The following is a 20361-nucleotide window of genomic DNA, read 5'->3' on the forward strand; positions in this document are numbered from 1 at the left end:
AACAAGAGCTTTATCCTTTAAACAGGCCTGATTGGAAGGTGACGGATTTGCCTGAAGCACCAGAAATGTGCTTTGTGACTCACGGGCACTTTGATAAATATATTCTGATGGGCAGGCAGGCGCAAAGTTTCCTGCGACGAAATGGAAGGGGAAAGGAAGAGAGGAAATGGCAGACCCAAGATTAAAGCGAGGGAAGGAGAGAAGGGGAGAGGGAAGGATAAAAAGAGGAAGACCTGATATAAAGAAAGAACGGAGGTGAGCAACGCGGGTAAAAAAAAGAACACAGCATATGCAAATGTGTTTAATCAAAAACATCAGGGACGAATCACAGATGGTTAAGAAATTGCGTATCTTTCAGCTTTGATGCGCTTTGCCAGCAGGACAAGGGGTTAATGAGTGGGTTTTTCTGTTTAATAAAACTGTTTTATGGACATCTCGGTTAACAGGTTTACTAACGACGACCTATTACAGATAGAACAAATTTATTCCTGCGTTAAAAACAATAAAACGATGAATAAAGACATCTGTGTGGAACGGATGACAGGTGGAGCATTCTGGCGTGAAAGAAAATTAACAAGCAAATCGCTGGGCAGAAAGGTAGGAAAAGCAGGAGCTTCTGAAGGAAATAGAGATACAGGGACTAACGAGGGTAAAGAGAATGTCTCCTTGAGCCTTGTGCTCGGCTGGCGCCTCGGGCATGTTTACTACGGGAACACATGGGAATGCAAAGCCATTAATCAAGCAGGATGGCTCTGTCTCCCTTCACGCCCAGGGAGGAGGGAGATGCGAGCAGAGCATCAAAGGGCTGGGTGAGAAGGGAGGGGGGAATGCAAGGGTCAAAACGGCGAAAGTGAAAGTAATCGAGCAGAGCATCAAAGGGCTGGGTGAGAAGGGAGGGGGGAATGCAATGAGCAGAGGAGCAGCTGTGCACGTGCATGTGATTGTGCACTCAAGGTTTAGGCCAGCCAAAAGACTGTGGGTAGCACTTTGAAAATCCCACATATAAAATGTCTCTTCGAGCCTTTGGCTCAGCGAGACCTAAAAAGGCTGTTGAAAGAAGATATTTGGCCCAACAGAATCAAAAGATTGAGATACAGACTAACCAGAATAAAATCTGCTAATGCTGAACTAGTGAATGAAGTGTCTAGTCAAGAAAAACAAGAAGACACTGATCAGAAACACTTGTAAAGAGCAAAGAGGATAAAGAAACCGAACCAGAAGCACAAGTCACCGGAATGGACATATGTGACACTTCCTCGTATACAAGAGGAAGCTGATAGCCAAGAAAGTCTAAGAGTGACTGTGCAGAAAGTGGTCGAAGGAAAAGAAGATTCGGAAATCCTGAGAGTTATCTTGTCTGATGCCAGAGAAGAAACAGATGATCAGGAAATTCTGAACAAAGACTGTGAACATAAAGACAAAGACGATTCATACATGGACTGAGTGGCAAAGGAAAATCAAAAGGAATTAAAACCCGGACAAAACACATGACCAGAAAAGAACCAAGAAGGCAACCCAAGCCTTAGGTTTAGACACAGGTAAATTGTTGAAGAAAAGAGGCTAAGTCAAAAGACACTGATCATTACCGAAATGGCAAACAGTGAAAATAGAAGTCCAACATGTGGGTTTCTCCGAAGATGGTGTAAAATGTGTTTTTGTTGTACAGGATTACTAATGCTTGTCTGGATCATATTAGCAATAACAATTTCATTTAGAGTAACATTTGAAAATATAGATGAACATAACGTAAACTGAACTAATAGTGAAAAGGCTGATGAAAGTCATGTTACAAAACTGGTAGATAGAACAGAACTTCACAAAGATAAGTCCATAAACAATTTTTCTAATAATGTTTTTTCAAAATTACTGTATGAATATGTGAAAACCATGGAGGTTAGAGACTGTTATGTTTGCATGCAGTTACCTGCATCTGTATCAGAAGGTGTTACTTATCATCACTTTCCTTTGACATATGGGATAACTTGTAGTGTCCTAGCTAGTTTGTTTTTATAAAACAGGACAATTAGAATACTATTACACTGATGTAGATAATATTTTCTCACAGATTCCTGTAGTTCCTAAATTAAACAAAGTAATTCCTGGTAGAATACTAGGTGAATTTTTCCTGGAAACAAGAGAATTAACTTTAGAAGAAGTGTTTAAGAATAACCTTACTTGTAGTTTAAGGAAAGAAGAGAAAATTGTCCTGAACATGGCAGAGGAGAGGAGAGTTAAAATGCAAAAGAAGGCTTCTGGGGGAAAGATGCAAACAACATTTTGGGATGTTGGGAAGGAAAATCATTTAAAGGGAGAAACAAATCCAGCAATAGCTTTAGATTGGCCCCAGACAGGGAAGTTGTGCATTAGTAGAGATAATACTGTATATAATAATTATTTTATAGGTGCAAGTGAATGCCATGACTTATATAAAATCATGGTAGGATGGGGATTTAACCCCTTGCATGCCCGCCCCTTTCCCCGCCCAGTGCCGCGCCTTCCATTAGCGGGCGGAGTTCATGACGAGCTGGACTCGTCATGGGCACAGCGCCACCGCAGCCCATGACGAGTCCAGCTCGTCATGGGCACTGAAGGGGTTAAAGGAGTAAATAATCTGGTATTCCCTGGAATATATTACATCTGTGGGAACAGAGATTATTATAGGTTACCGGACCACTGGTACGGAACATGTTACCTCGGCCTGGTCTTTCCAAAAATATTTCATGTGGAAAGGGGAGATGACAGTTTGCACAAAATAGGTAGACAACTAACATGTAGACAGAGAGAAAGTTGGTCAGAAGTTATAGGTGATATTTTTGGAGCACTGATACCGGCAGTAGGAATATCTCTGAATGCACATAAAATTAGAAAATTGTCCACAGTTATGGATCGGTTATCAACAAGCACAGCTGGAGGGTTCTTAATGGTGAATACCGAAATGGTTGCCATGAGAGCTATGATTATACAAAATCTCCTTGCCCTTGATATTATATTGGCCAAAGAGGGAGGAGTCTGTGGAATGCTGAAAGTGTAACATTGTTGTACTTACATTCCTGACGAAAGTCAGAACCTAAAGAAATACATTAAGAATATAACTGATTTGCATGAATAAATTGTTCCACTGGAGGTTGAAGGTGTATGGGAGAAGCTTGGCAAGGGTTTTTCCACTATTAAGAATTTAATAACAAAACTAGGTAGCTCCTTTGTGGGAAAGATACTGATACCAGTGACTTTTGTGATTGTTTTAGTGTTAATATTAAGATTAGGATGTGTGTGCATAAAAAGAAGAAAATTACAAAATAAGATAAAAAGATAAAATAAGAAAAGAAAAGAAGGAAATAAGAGAAAGAGAGATAGAGAGATAGAAGATATAGAATTAGAAGGATTGAAAGAAAACATGTACAAGAAAACAAAAGAGAATGTTATGGGAAAAACTATGATGTAACATAACAAATGCAAATGGAACTGAATAAAACCATTTCCGTAGAGAAATGTAGAAAATTTAGTGATTAGTGGTGATGTTAAAAATCACCAAAGGGGGGATTGATGGAGCAGGTAAAACTAAATTTTGTATACCTCCTCTAATTTGCATGAAATTAATTACGTAATCATTCGAAATTTACCTTGTACTAATTGGTTTGAAGTGAAATTTACTAACCAACTTTTACACCTTGATAAACACGAGATACACGTGAGAGTACAATAGTATTTGCATGGCAGCACAATTAATTAATGAATTATGGTACGCAACTAACTTTAGATTGTGGTTAAATAGAAATTGCATGATTTATGTTGCTTTTATGATTGTTTGTGCTTCCAGGATTACCAAATGGTGAGTATTTTCACTTTAAATGTTTCTACAGCTAGGGAAATACTAATATATATTGGGATTAGTGTGGGTTTAAACATTAGAATCTCCATTTCTATATTTTAATTACTGTTATGTCTGTTTTTGCTTAAGTTGGCATTCGGGCCTACTAGGCCGCAGTACCTAAGATGGAGTCTCCCCCGTGAACGCCACCATGTGAGCACGATGAATTCTGCGCAGAATCGGATGGCTCTGGAGATCTCCAAATGACCTCAGATCTGTGACTCCGTGTTCCTTGTCAAGGATAAACGTGTTTGGCTGCCAACTGACTATGCTGTGAGAAACAGTGAAGGGGACAATACAGAACCTGTATTGAAATGCCTTCTCTTCTTTTCACCATTACATTCGCAACTTTCGCCTGGGAAGAAAAGGGATATTATACAATTTGTGCCTTCCTATGCCAAGTCTCATGGAGAACCAATTTACCCTGGGAAACATTTGGAAAACTTGTAGATAACCCCGGACTGTCCAATCAGAACATTTCTCTACCCCTAAATTTGTTGCATGTTAGCATGAAGTAAGAGGGAAAAAGGGTATAAAATGCCCTCATCCGCCAAAGGGGGGTGGTCGTCGGGCTGATCTATCATGGTGTTGGGTTTGTATTGAGCTTGTGAAGATTTCCATTGTTTGCCTTGGGTTTCTTTGATTTTGGGAAGTTATTTTGTCTGATGGTTTCATCTTTGCTGTGGGTCAGACAGTTTATCCCGGAGATTGTACCAGAGAATGTGGATAATTCTCTGTTTGCTCAGAGGGTCGCCAACGTTTGCTAATTGGTAATTATTAAATGCGCTTTCTAAATCTATGCTATTTACCAAATGTTCGAGTTCTCCTTGAAATAAGCTGAATTTATACTATGACCTATAGTGCATAAATGCAAATGCAGAGAAAATTATTATTAGATAAACAAAAATTGAATTAATAAGAAATGAGTTTGTGGTTCTTTAATTGATTACAGAAAATAATCAAATGTTTCCTAGGCATTAACTGTGTTTTAGCTGGTTCTAATTCACCATGAACCAGTCCAACTAATTGGTCCATCGATCAAGTGGTGGAGTGCCTTGATGTTAAGGTCAGGATTCTATAGGTGTAAGTGTATAAAATGTATATAATGTAAAGGAAATTAATCCTGATAGGTAATAAGGTACCCACATGTCCAGCACTTTTTCTCCTGTGTACGGATTCGAATGAGACAAGTGCGTGTTGGTGTTATGGGCCCCACCAATGAATAAGTGTATGGATGAGTTGTTGTGATTACGAATCTGTGACATAGGGAGAATATGTAAATGATGCCCCTTGCGCTGCATCACTCCCCTCTCGTTTCCGCAGGGGTGAGATGCAAGATCTGAACTTCCCACACCCACCAATGCCAGCCCAGCAGTGTCAAAGTTAAAGCTGTAGAAATGGGGGAAGAGGGGAAACAAAACAAGGAAAGGAAAGAAAGGGGAGACACGTCACCAACGCACATCAGGTATGGATATTCTCCTTGAATGGTCCTTATGTGATTCCTGTTGTGGAGATAAAGTTATATGTATTACAATGTGCATGTATTAGGAAGATAACTCTGACGCACAATTGGTGTGATGCTATGGGATATAACTACCTGTAAAAGATACCTCTCCCTCTTTGGTTTTCAGTATCAGAAAGCAGAGTCTGTGGTATATATCTGAGAAATGATCAGCATGGAATCCAGTTAAGCTCAACTTGTTCATATCCAATAAACTAGGAAAAAACAAACAAACACCTTCTCCTGGAAATGGATAAGCATTGGAAAATAAAAATATACACAAAAATGTGCAGGGCTAAAGTGCAGAGAAAATAAATTAGTCACTTAGGGTATCAGGAGACTAATTATATTTTTATCTTTCTTATAGCCACTAAGCAATGTCAGCAAGGGAGCAGAATCTTAATGCACTGTGAAGACAATATTAGATAAATATTTTATGTAAATCGTGCAATTCAAAATAAATATTACCGCCTTAAAGAGCGTGAATTCTTTGTGAGTAATTACATTATTTTTTCTTATCTTTCAGGAAACTTCGTGAAGGCCCCCGCGGCGTCAGCCGAACAGCAGAAGTCAGGAAGCAGTGTTTGGCGAGAGAACGCAGACGACATGTCAAGAGCAATGAGAAGGTCCCCACGGTGCCAGTTGAAAAGCAGCGGTCAGGAATAGGAGTTTGGCGAGAGAACACCGACGAACATCGGAGGAACCCGGAAGGAATTCAGGTAAGTGGAGAGGGGAAGAGGGAAGACCCGCACCCATCGACTAGAACATGAAGCGCTCTGCGCTCTGCCTCTTTTGTTCCTGTCTTGCTCCACCCCTCGCGCACAAGTGATCAGAAGCGGAGCAAGCCTTACAGTTATTGGTTAAACTGCATTTTTCAAAGCATTGATAATCCTGTAAAATTATAAATAAAGGAGAGATGTGCAGTGGCAGCCAACAACATTAAAATATGGTGGGGTATGAATGATGCCAAAACAATATATGTTACACGGAGCCACGTCCAATGTCTCTCTCCTCAGCGGTGACTCCAGCAGGAAAGGGAAGGATTTCCTCCCTTGTGCAACATGATTACAACCAATCCCGGCACTAATTTTGCGGCTGTGACCACGCCTGTGGCTGCAATTCCTCGGCTGTTTCTCAGCCCAGGGATTGTGCAGTCGGAAGTGAGCATGTCATATTGTCCAGCTGTAGGCAGGCGGCCAATCTGACATGCGCACTGGCAGGGGCAGCAGTAATAGTGCAATTGCATGAATCAACCCACTCCCTGCCCTCAAGCTGTAACAGTGTGAGCCTGCGTACCAAAATAAAATTGTATTTATTATCATTTTATTAATGTGTGTGCCTGCTGCGCTTGCAGCAGGCGGGGCGACGGTCAGCACCATAACAGATGAGCCACCACTGGGGGCGTGGCCAGCGATCATTGTCAGGTGAATGTAATCCACAGAGTCTCTGCTCAATATCCTGCAGATTTCCAAAAATCTGATGCCATTCACCACCTAAGCAACCTAATTTGAGGATCGCGTTGGGGAAAAATCACAAAGCACACCGAGCGCTGTTTCCCGCTCCCTGAGACAAAGAAATCAGTCTGACAACAGCTTGATGTTCGGGGCGGCCTGCAACAACAGGGCAGGTGCTGTGGCTGTGACCTTGCCAATTGACAGCGACGTCCCCAACTCGGCTTTAACCTTCTATGGACGCTGCCCCATACAGCCCCACACAACACTTCAGAGAGTAGTGGAGGGGGCTGAGCCCCAGGCCCCAGCCAGAGATTGCTGAGCCTTCTTCCTCACAACCCAAATCTCCAGTAGAAGCGATAATGTAGCAGCGATGCGTTTTGAGCCCCAAGCTGGCCAAAAAGGAATCCACTAGTGGATGACAGGCTGTCCTTTAGCGCTGTTTGCTCTCCGGGTGGTGTGTTTTCACAGGCAGAGGGGCACTGGGGAGGACGCGACCTGCAAACAAACTGCACGCCCGTGTTGCCTGACCTTAAAATGGCACCCATGCTACTGCACTCTCTGCCAACCAACAAATGAAAACTATGAGCTAGTTTTGAGGCAAATAAGTTTGGCAGCACTGACTCTAACACTTTGCATACCACTCTGCAGAGAGGCTGCAATAATGAAGGCCTAAATAATGATCTTCCATAGCCACCCAGGGCCGGCATAGTGAGGGTGGAAGTACTCTTTGCCAGTAAGGTGAGAAGTACATTTGTGAGAAGTGAAATTCAGTTTAAGGCAATGAACAGTGATCCTTGGAGTATTTTCAGACTGCTGTTGAGTTAACACCTGGGGGGGTGGAGTGCTGGGCCCTGAATGTGCACCTCTCTTGCTGTCCCTTAAACATCAACGAAAGGTCCATACAGCAGGACCCATAGCGACAGCCTTCATGAGACAACTCCTAGAAAACTGACAATAGGAGGATCCAGACCTTGAGCCTTCTGGAGATCACTGTGCCCTTTGTGTCCCCTTGTATTTCTGTACCTGACTGAGTATATGTCACATAGAAAGGTCCAAACTAACAGAGTGTCGAGTTATTTTACCCCCAGCAGAGGCTAGAACAGAGATTCCTGACCCCTCTCCAGAAGAAACCATGGCACTAACAAAGGATGACCTCCTGTCCTCGCTACGTGATTTCAAGTAGGAGCTGAGGGAAGAACTCAAAGTGGGAATTAATGTATCCTTCAGATCTTTTAAAGCTGAGTTTAATTCTTGTATGGTCTCCCTTCAGGCGGATGTTGACTCGATCGTATCACGCACCCTAGACCTGGAAATGAAACATTAAGAAGTAGACCAACGCATACACCCAATAGAAGGCAAGGCAGAACTTCTCTGATGTCAATTATAAACAGCCCTCCTTAAATGTGAAGACTAGGGGAATCGCTCTTGTCACGATAATATAATAGTGCGAGGCCTAGCAGAGGGAAGCAAGGGTCCTGATCTGGAGGCCTTCATGGTTTGCTTTTTCTCTAACATACTGGGTGATTACCAATGGGGGGTGCTACTGGAGTGGGTTTACAGACTGGGCCCTAAATCTCATGGAGATGGGAAAAGATCCAGGGACATCCTTGTGAAGTTGAGTTCCTTCAAAGTAAAAGAACTGATCCTTCAGATGGCCAGAAAGCGAGACCCTATTGCTTTCCATGGAGCAACATGTTCCCTTTACCAGGATATTGCCCCAGCTACCCTTGCTCAAAGGGTACAATTTAGACCAGTCACTGAGAAAAAAACACATTAAATACAGATGGCCTTATCCTTTTGGGATCACCTTTGAATTCCACAATAAGTACCACCATGATGTGGAGTATGATGGGGCGGCTTTGCTATTGTGCATCTCTGGAGAGGTGGCGTTGGGAATGAAAAGATAAGACACTGAGCTCTCCATGAGACCCATCCTCAAGCGCACCACAGGATCATGGCAATCACAGAAGAAGGGAGGCAACGTTGGCAAAAAATAAACTGGGGACATGGCACCAACTTGACTAATCTAATTTTGATATTGCAGATCTCCATACTTTACGAACGCTATTATTGCCATAGCCTTCCTCCCTATGCTACTCCTTTGTCCTTATTTGTTGAGAGTCAACAATAAACAACAAAAACTCCCCCTATTGATTTATCATAGGTGATACATCCAAAAAGTCATAAGTGAACCTCATTGAACCCCAGAAAATATTTTCATTTTAATTTATTCAATGACATAAATATTGAAGAATAAAAATATACAAAAATATATTCAATTTGAACGATAGTCTGCGACACTATGAACAGTGACTCCTCCATGCACTATCAGCACCTCCAGATGTGATGCGATTTTTCAGTGACCAGTCCGCTCTGGCTGGTTCATCTAATCAGTGACTACGCGGTATACACAGCGTAGTCTCTTTCCAAACAGCATATTTCAAATCAGGCATGCCCAGACCCCAAGTCGAGAACTTTATGTATATCTTGACGTCCATTATTAGTATTACCTCATGTCTGCCACTGTCAGACATCTAATGCTACCCCATCCGGTCCTATTGTTCAGGATTTGAGGTTACGTGCTCGCATTTTGGCATATTCCCCAAGAGGCTGACGAGTAGCGGCCTGGCTCTATATTAATCTTAGCCAGTTATAATAGTGCGTCACTAAGGAGCCCTCCAACCTCACAGCTGGCATTTATATTGCACTCAAAGAAATTTTGGATCTAACTCATGACCAGTTAATGACTGTGATCTCCTGGGCCCTGACGAAGGACTTGTCTGGACTTCGGTCCTTTCCGAAACGCGCGTCGGCGCTCAGTGTGTATACATAAGGAAATGAATGACTCCCTTTGTGATGTACAGTTGTATACATGCAAATGGTTATACACATTTTTGTGAAATTATGTGATATATTCTGTCTTTTTGCTTTCTCTTTTTTTCTGATCTTTTTTTGTTATAGTGTATTGCTGATTGTTTTTGTTGACGAGGTATGCTCTGTGAGATATAATTTTGTATATTGCTCTTTAGGGCTTCCCAAAATGACTGGCTTGTTTCACTGTTCATAGTGTCGCAGACTATCGTTCAAATTGATTATATTTTTGTATATTTTTATTCTTCAATATTTATGTCATTGAATAAATTAAAATGAAAATATTTTCTGTGGTTCAATGAGGTTCACTTATGACTTTTTGGATGTATCACCTATGATAAATCAATAGGGGGAGTTTTTGTTGTTTATTGTTGATTGTTTCCCCTGCCTGTCTCCCTCTTATAATTGATTCCCAGGGGCCCTCTTCTGTTTAGGCTTATTTGTTGAGAGACCTCTGGTCAACAGGGAGGGGCAAAAGGCCCTGAATATGACTCTATATAATTAATTTGCCTAATGTAATTATTTTGTTCTCGTTCAAGTTGGGCACTCTACAGTTAGCATGAGAAATGTGACATTTAGTAAAAACCTGCGGGTTATCCTGGCAGGTTTGTAAAGTAAAGTCTAAACTCAGATGATACAAATAGTTTATGGGGAGACTGGACTGTACAGCCACAGTTCATGTTTTTCTATTTTATTGTCATACCTTTATTTACTGCATGGCGGGAGATGTGATTTTTATCGATGGGAAGTGGTGGGGGGAGTGGAGGGGATGGGTGGGATGGAAGGGGCGAGCTGAGGAGAATTTGTCAGGCTCTCTCTTTCTGCTCTCAGAGAAGCTTGCCATGTAAAATTCCTGTTCTAATGATAATTCCACATTTATAAAGCGCAAATTTATCACCCCTAAGGGTATCCAGGCTCTGGGGGGCCGTCAGGGAGATTAAGTGAGCTATTGCCCAGAGTCACATGATGCTGCGCTGGGTTGCTGCCGGCAATCGAACCGTGAGCTCCGCGCTCCGGAGTCAGCTGCTCTGGCCACTGCGCCACACGTCTCCCACCTCCCATCTCTCACTATGGTACTTAACTTCTTGACGTGAAATGTTAAGCGACTAGTCTCCCCCAATAAGCGCCATCAACTCTGGAAGTGTTTTCGAGATCACCATTTTCACATTATAGCCTTACAAGAAACACATCTTCGAGGAAGTGAGGATCAGAGATTATGTCATAAATCCGATATATATATTACCTACTGGCGGTCGCCAGTAGGTAGTTATAGTTAGGACCACGTTTCCATAGGAAATCCGCAACATTCTATTTTGAATAACTTTGGCGCCGGTTGACGAATCCTCGCGAATTTTTCAAAATAGGTGGGGCGCTACGCTCCGCTCCTACCCTGAAATTCTCGGGGGGATTCGTCAAGCGGGGGCTGAGATAAAAGGGGGGTCCCAAAACGCGTTTTTCCCATGCATTTTTCCATAGGACCTTTAGACACAGCTACAGCCCGAACGGCTGAACAGAATTACTTGAAATTTGGCAGAGAGGTAGTCCTCAGGTCAAGGAAGTGCCTTTTGTAGGTTTGGTGTAAATCTGTTCAGTAGATTCAGAGAAAATAGCCTTTAAATCAATATATATATCTGAGCCAGCGTACGGTGCGCTTACGGTGCGCTTACCGTACGCGTACGGTGGCGTGCGCGAGCGCGATTTTGATTGGCTGTTAGATCTTAGTAAACATTTGAATCGGTCGAAACCAGGAAGCGGTGGCCGCTATTTTCTCTCTCGCTCTCTGAGTTGGGCAGCAAAAACGATGCCAAAAAATGTCTAAAGAGGCAGTTTCTTGAGATCCTAACCACCCAGCATTGATATAGGGGTCCCCAAACAACCCCCAAGCCCAAATAAAAAAATTTTTTTTTTTGGGAAATTCGCCGATTACGCTTACCGTACGCGTACGGTAAAAAATTTTTTTAAAAAAAAATTATCCACACCCTCCCCACCCCGTGTGCAAATGGTGCCCGAAGGGCACCAGTTGTGCATGGCTTATTACAGCTAAGAAATAAACAAAGAATAAATTTCACAAAGATGCGCATAATAAGTCCCCCATGTGCGCACGGTGCGCGAAGCGCATCGTGCGTACATGGCCCATCCCGCATAACGTGGGCACGCGGTGCGCGCAGCGCACCGCGTGACCACCGTGCGTGCACGGCACTAACTGCGTAAAGTGGGCGCGCGGTGCGCAAAGCGCACTGCGTGCTCACTGTGCGCGCACGGTGCGCGAAGCGCACCGTGCGCGCACGGAACGAACTGCGTTAACTGGGCGCGCACGCCACGAATGGCGTAAAGTAACTTAGCATTTAAAAAAACGTACAAATTCACTGAAAAAACCATAGGTTTCACACACGTTATAGTTAGGAATTAGCATTTAAAAAACCTTGCAAATTCACTGAAAAAACCATAGGTTTCACACATGTTATAGTTAGCTGTACATTTCACTCGTAAAAAACCAATGAAATTCCCCCGTTATAGTTAGTGCAGGCAACTATAACTCACGCGACCGCAATCTTCTGCTGATGACATATGTGTCTTTATGAAAAAAAAATATTTGTAATATATGTATAGCTAAAATTTAATGGAAGAAGACATGGGCAAATAAGTGTCTAAATACAGTATTAGCATCAGCAGAGGATTGCGGTCGCGTGAGTTATAGTTGCCTGCACTAACTATAACGGGGGAATTTCATTGTTTTTTTACGAGTGAAATGTACAGCTAACTATAACATGTGTGAAACCTATGGTTTTTTCAGTGAATTTGCAAGGTTTTTTAAATGCTAATTCCTAACTATAACGTGTGTGAAACCTATGGTTTTTTCAGTGAATATATATATATATATATATATATATATATATATATATATATATATATATATATATCTCCTACTGGCAGTCGCCAGTAGGTAGTTATAGTTAGGACCTATTTTCCATAGGAAAAGCGTTTTTTCTTTTCCCAATAACTTTGGCGCCGGTAGATGAAATTTTCAAAACTAGTGGCCCTCTGCGGTCAGCTTCTGTCTTGAAAGTTACGGGGTGATTCGCCAAGCGGGGGCTGAGAAAAAAGTGGGTTCCCAAAACTTGTTTTCTCCATGTTAATTTCCATAGGAAACTTTAGACACGGCTACAGCCCGAACTGCTAAACGGAATTACACCAAATTTGGCAAAAAGATAGCCCTTTGTTCAGAGAGAGCCCTTTTTAGGTCTTGCTAGCTTAGGCTGCGCACATGCGCCGTCTCGCTGGCGAGGTGTAATGTTTTGGGTATTTTTCAGTAAAGGGCTTTAAGCCCCACCCCTCTTTCCCATTGGCCGGCGTCACCGTTTATGCTAAACGGCAGCCAGCCATTGGGAAAGAGCTGTTGGTGACGTTTTCGCTCGGCTTTTTCTGCCGTCCCACTTGGACGGCCTCGCCTGCTTTCCATCTGAAGTAAAAGGTTTCTTATCTTTATGGGGCCATACACATGGCCCCATAAAGATAAGAAACCTTTTAGCAGGCGAGGCCCTCCAAGTGGGACGGCAGAAAAAGGCAAACGAAAACGTCATGGCGAGCGCTTGTTGTATAGGACATCTAAGTGCTGGCCTTCACGACGCAACCCAAAACTTCTCAGTGTCTGGTAGCTCAGTGGACTAATATACCTGCAGCAGAAAGCTGTTCCTAGCCCCATGGCCAAAGGTGCAAATCCCAGAGGGCTCACTCAATCATTCATCCTTCTGAGATCAATAAAATGAGTATTGATCATATTGATGGGGTAGCAGTCCAATGCCAAGAGACCCCCAGATGAATACATGCTTTTGGGTTACACTTGTTAGGTCACACTACTTATGATTGTGGAAACATGTATCCACGTTTCCTTTTCCGTGAGTGCCCTGCGTTATTACGCAGCCCCGGCTACCGGAATCTTTACACACCTTCGGTGGGGCGCAGCGGCTGCTTTCAGGAGTTAGTAGCCTGTAGGCACTACACAAAAACACGGACTCGAAATCGACCGGATCCACGCGCAGCAGCGACACTCGGTTACTTTGACGAGCTCTTCCGTGAAAACCCTGCACCATAAACTCCTTCCTTCACTCTGATAAACCAGGGGGCGTTACCTGTTTAGATGAAAGCAGTGCGATTCCGGGCAAACCATGAAGTGTGCGTTTCCTCTTTCCGCACGTTTTATGGCGATCTTTTGGCGCGTTGCATTGGTGTCTTGTGACCGCAGCAGAAATCCTCCACAGACACCAGCCATGCGTTACAAATGTGACCGCGCCCCCTCCAGGGGTTTGACGCCTGACCTCTTCGCGGATGTCATTTACCTCATCAGACGGACCCATGTGGAAGGCATATGTGGGAAAGTGTCGCGTGCCGCGGAGCTACCTTGTAAGTCAGACTGAATGAGGCTTCAGGCCGCAGGGCAGTGGGGGTGGCTTTACTCCCCCTGTGCAGTCACTTTTATAAATAGAAGTCCATGCCTGTAGGCCTCAGAACGTTTTGCAGGAATTTACTTGGCATCTACGGTTGTTTGTCCCTTCCCCCTAGTGTGTGACTGTTTATAGCGCTTTGAATGTGTTTGTGGATGTGGGGAACCTTTGTTTATCTTTTATGTTCCCGGTTGTCACTTTGTGCTTCTGTCGTCTTGGCTTGGGCTGGACACAAAGTTGGGGTGCGTGGATTCTTGTCACTTCTCTGGTGCTTGCAGTGAAGCTCACACAGTCACAGACTGTTTCTGCTCTTGGAGATTGGTCACTGGTGTTTGCAGTGACACGTTCTTTCTGGGGTTTGCAGTGATACATGGGATAAAGTACCGCCTGCTATATAGTACAAGGATTTTGCAAGTCAGTAAGTAATTCAGTGGCCATATAGAGCTATAGTTTGAAGGCAGAGTTCCTTTATGAGGCCAGGGAACTCCGAGGTGACGTGCAGTATCATGGTAATGTATGGCAGTGGGTATTTCATTCCTTTTTTTTTAATAATACATGGTCAGACCATCACTCCCATACACCGCTTGAATCCTTGGTACCATGCACTTTCATGTTAACTGCAGATAACAAGGATAAAAGCAGAAGCTGTCATTTAAAATTAAACACATCAAAAAGCAGATAGTAATTTTTGTAAAAAAGTACTGCAATCAGTTTAATGTAAGTCAGGTTATAGATTCCGTGCCTCTGATTGTGTAGAAACACAGAGTTTCTAGCTTTCCTGTACTGACTTATAGCATGAAAAAACATGTTGCCATAAATATATCTCTTCTGTTGATCACTTTTTCCTTTTAGAAAAATACCTCAGAAAAAGGAAAAGACCGTTTTCAATTTTTGTTGTTTAAACTGCAGCTTTAATTATGCTCCCTTACCTGCCTTTTACCTTGGCTACTGTCTGGCAGAAGGCACTGTGACGTCAAAACTCAACTTTAATAACTTATTACAGTTGAGCTGCTCTGTCATTTCATTATTACAGGTGACAAATCAGTCTCACATCTCAACTAAAAAGGAAATTAAAGACAGGTGAAAGAGTTTTCGCTGAAAGATTCTGAGTTTGATGATGCTCGATTATTTAAAATCATTAACTCTCAGCACAAATATCAATTATAAAATATGATTAAAAAAATATTTTAAAGGAAGAAGGTATCAAGTTTATGGTCCTCATTTGGAGCTCCAAACTCCCCCTTCCTGGTGATCTGGTATGACACATATGCTTCACCTCGCTCCCGATAGTCCAACATGACAAATATACTTCGCCTCATACCAAAACATTAACAATAGTCATAATAATACCAGCATTTAGTCATTGAAGCCACAGGACCACACACTACTCTAAGGTGCTTAGTTCTAAAAAGTGGCTCCTAGTCCATCGTTCCTGTGGGGGCAGAAAAGGGTTTGCAAACCGTGGCCTCTCAGGCACAGGCAGATGATTCTAATCACGGCCAAACCGTAACCTGGAAATTGCCCTTATTCTAGGTGCAGTTTGACCCCTACAGGTCCAAAGTGCTCTGTGTCAGTAAAGTGCAGCCCAATTATTATGAAATCTGTTTATTGGCATTTTGTTAATATAGACATAGCACATGTCATAAATGAAGTATCACACAGGCAATGAGTCAGCCATTGTGAGTAGTCCCCGCCAGTTGTGAGTATGGCGAACAACAGGATCAAATGCCACCCCCATGTGCTAAGCAAGATAAAACTTATGGGTCCCAGGACCACCACCCTTATCTAAACAGTTCCATGGAACAACAAAAAGAAAGAGGCAAAACAACAGAAGCCCCAGCACAACAGCAGCAGCAGGTTCGGTCTTTAACCATATGATCCCCAAGGCACCCTTGCAGCGTGGGCAGTCTGCATCCGCGCAATGGAAATATCGGTTTATGGAGTCATGAGTGAGATATGCTCTGTGTAGTATAAAGTATTGGATTTGGCGAAACCGCAAGTTCCTGGGAACCCGCGTTGGCCCCCGTAGCGCATCCCTCCATTCCTTGTCAGCCGGTCACCAGCCCCTCCGGGTCCCACCGTCGCGTGGGAGCCCCTCGCGGGTCGCCAGCCAGCCAGCCGCCGATCTGCAACGCGCTCGCGGCCCAGCCCCCTTGTGGCAAGCCGCGGTGCAGAGTGACTCTCGCGGCCGGGCGCCGCCTCCAGCACGTCCCTCACCTCTCTCCGGGCATGTCACCTGGGCGGTGGCACGTAGTCGGAGGCCGCCCCCGCTCTCAATTCGGGCCCCACAGGGCCGCCGGGACCTCACGGGCAGAAGCAGGCAGCATCGGCAGCCCCGGGGCACATCCCGGGTAGGAGAAACGAAGGAGAACGGCTCTGCAGCTCGGGAGCCTCACTCGAACACGGCCATCTTGGCCGCGCGCCCTCTAGCACCCCCCCAGTAAAGTGCAGCCCAATAAGTACAAGTGCTCCACGCGCAAAATTAAGTAGGACCATCATAGTCATTTTAGAAATGAAAGACAGGATTTTGTCCAGGGATTGCAGACTCCGATATATTATTTATGGGATAAAATACCCCTCCTGTACATCATAAGGATACTGGAAGTCACCAAAGACTTCTTGTACCATACATACAGAGGAACGAGTGCCATGACCATATACACAGATCTCGGTGGTGACTTGCAATATCCTTTTGATGTAAGTCAGAGGGTAATTTATTCTTTAGCGCAAGAAATGTATTACTTGTGATACATAGTTACCCCATCACCCCTCCCACAAACTGCCTAAATCCTGTGTGTCTTGCTCATTCATGTGAAAGAGATAGCATTGTCGGAGAAGTGAAGAATAAAAGTAGAATCTGCAGTGCAAAATTAAACTCACAAAAAAACAGCTAGTTATTGTTGCAAAAAGATATTAGAATCGGTTTAACGTAAATCTGATTAGAAAGGGCTCTAGTTTAGAATGAGTAGTTACATGAAGGGAGATTATTTTCCTGTTATAAAGAATGTGCAAACAATTAACGTGGTGCCTTAAATCTCTCTTTTCAGCTGATCACTGTTCATGTTAGAAAACAGATCAGCAAAAGGAAAAGCTAGTTCTAGTTTTTTTGTTTAATAAGCAGCTTAAATTATGCACTGTAACCTAAATTTCACCTTGGCTGCTGTCTATGGGAGCAAGCATTGTGACGTCAGAAGTTAACTGTAATAACGTATTACAGTTAGGCAGCTACATCATTTTCTTGTTATAGGGGACTAGAGATGTCACAACTTAACTGTAGTAAGGAAATTAGAGAGAGACTTTCATACAGGCTCCTATGTTTTATAGTACACTTTCATCCTGGTGCTTGCAGTGGCCCTGGCACATTGTCATGGTCCATAAAGTGATAATAACAATTTCTCCCTGATGCTTGAATTGCTGTTGGCACTTTGTTCCTGATTCTTACAGTGCCACAGGCATGTTTCTTCCAGCTTACAGTGTTGATAATGTTATACTCATAGCTCCACCCTGCCCTCGATCTGTGAAGTGCCACTGACACTTAATCTCTGTTGTTTGCAAAATATTTTTTTCCATGTTTCCTCTGGTGGTGCTGACACTTTGTCTATGCTGCTTGAAGCGCAGTAGACTTGTTTTCTTGTTCCATTCAGTGATGCTGACTATGTCTGCTGCTTGCAATGCAGTAGACATCTTTTTACCTTGTTCCCTCCAGTGGTGCTGACACTTTGTCTCTGCTGCATGCAATGCAGTAGACTCTTTTTCCTTCTTCTCTCCAGTGGTGCTGATAATGTGTCTCTACTTCTTACAGTGCAGTAGATTTGTTTTCCTACTTCTTTCCAGTGGTGCTGGCGCTTTGTTGCTCGCTGCTGCTTGCAGTGCAGTACACTCTTTTTCCTTCTTCCCTCCAGTGGTTCTGACATTTTGTCTATTGTTTGCAGTACACTCGTTTGCCTCCTCCTCTCCAGTGGAGCAGACACTTTGTGCTGCTTGCAGCACAGTAGAGTTGTTTTCCTTGTTCCATTCAGTGGTTCTGACACTGTCTGATTGCAATGCAGTAGACATATGTTTACCTTATTCTCTCCAGTGGTGCTGACACTTTGTCTCTGCTGCATGCAATGCAGTAGACACTTTTTCCTTCTTCTCTCCAGTGGTGCTGATACTGTGTCTCTATTTACTACAGTGCAGTCGATTCGTTTTCCTCCTTCTTTCCATTGGTGCTGACACTTTGTCGCTGCTGCTTGCTGTGCAGTAGACTCTTTTTCTTTCGTCCCTCTAGTGGTTCTGACATTTGTCTCCTGTTTACAGTAGACTTGTTTTCCTTGTTCCATTCAGTGGTGCTGACACTGTCTGCTGCTTGCAATGCAGTAGACCTCTTTTTACCTTGTTCCCTCCAGTGGTGCTGACACTTTGCATCTGCTGCTTGCAGCACAGTAGACTTGTTTTCCTTCTTCTTTCCAGTGGTGCTGACGCTTTGTCGCTACTGCTTGCAGTGTAGCAGACTCTTTTTCCTTCTTCCCTCCAGTGGTTCTGACATTTTGTCTATTGTTTGCAGTAGACTCGTTTGCCTCCTCCTCTCCAGTGGAGCTGACACTTTGTGCTGCTTGCAGCGCAGTAGACTTGTTTTCCTTGTTCCATTCAGTGGTGCTGACACTGTCTGATTGCAATGCAGTAGACATATTTTTACCTTATTCCCTCCAGTGGTGCTGACACTTTGTCTCTGCTGCATGCAATGCAGTAGACACTTTTTAGGTCTCGCCTAACCCAGCACATGCGCTGTTCTGGCGAGACTTTTAGTAAGGGCTTCAAAAAATGCTACCATGGTGAAGAACCGGGATTTAAACCCAGCGGCGCAGGGGACACGCCCGAAGTCTTCGGGTTCACCTGTCTTAGAGTACAGAGACACGGGATTCTTCTGTTGACATCAAAGATCAATTTTATTAGCTGCAGCCAGTAACAGAGGTCCTAGAAGTATAACACGGTGTATGTTCTCAGGAGACTGCTCAACATAATAGAGCGGAGCATCGTCTTTTATGCCAAAAACCACGTTCCTGGCTAGCACCAATTACTCACAAATTTGACCAATCAGAGGATGATATTTACAGAGGCATCACATAACGACAAACCCACTTTCAGTTATCCAACCCATCGCCAATGACAAGGCAAAAATCCAGCATTCTTGTTCGAACAGGCCGAACGGGCCCATCATAAAAGACCTCAACCCAAATCAATAATTAGGCCATAAGGCCATAAAAGGAAGGAGCAGAAACAGATGAAGGGAAAGATAGAGGGGTGTGTGCATGTGCCATAGAATCAATAATGTCCTGCTCTTTGATCTCTATCTGACCAGCTGCTTAACAAGGTACTGTCTCAACAAGTTTAGCCTTGGGCAACAGGGTCAGTTGACTCAGGTCAAACTGAAGTCAACACGAACTCGAACTAAGGTGTATGCATCCCTAGAGGCTCGCTTGGCCACAGTCATCCTGTAGTCATTAGCCTATGTGAGGGCAACCACAAAATGGTGGTTATGCACAAAATGGAACCCACGGGTGCAGACTAGATCGTCAAATACACAGTGAATCCATCGGTGTAGCATGACGAAAACGCTTACGCATACCGCACTTGTCAGTCGCGGTTCGCTGATACCAAAATCATCACGATACAACAACCTTCATTGAATGGGTTCAGAATTCACCGAACCACAGACCCTCCTTTTGCCCTTACATAGGCAATAACCTAAACTCACGTCAATCTGAGTCCAGGTCTATATTCATCAGATCATTGAGATGTTGCTGTAGCATCATCCTGGTACTTAGTAACTCTCTCTGGACAGGTCTCCTCGAACACGAGGTAGCAAAAAGGCCACAGATAGCAGGAGCACACTGTATACAAAGACAGAACAGAAAAAGGATAGCTAATACCATCCCAATGACCATCAGAATCTTCCATCCCCAGGTGGATAACAATCCCCAGAACCATCCCATTAACGACCAATCTCCTTCGTCCACATGTACGGACTCTGAGAGCTTATGTAGCTTGGAGATGGCTTGGAAAACTGTCGGAGCGTTGTCTGGAATGAAAACACAACAGCTTGATTGGATCAATTTACAGACCCCTCCTCTATCTGCAAGTATGACATCTAACGCAACTCTGTTCTGAAGAGTCATAAGGCGATCCGACTGGAGCTCAGCAGTCAAGTTACTAAGGGCGCCGGCAGTCTCGACTATGGTGGAC

This window comes from Triturus cristatus, chromosome 4_2, assembly GCF_964204655.1.
Source record: "Triturus cristatus chromosome 4_2, aTriCri1.1, whole genome shotgun sequence".
Classification (NCBI taxonomy): domain Eukaryota; kingdom Metazoa; phylum Chordata; class Amphibia; order Caudata; family Salamandridae; genus Triturus; species Triturus cristatus.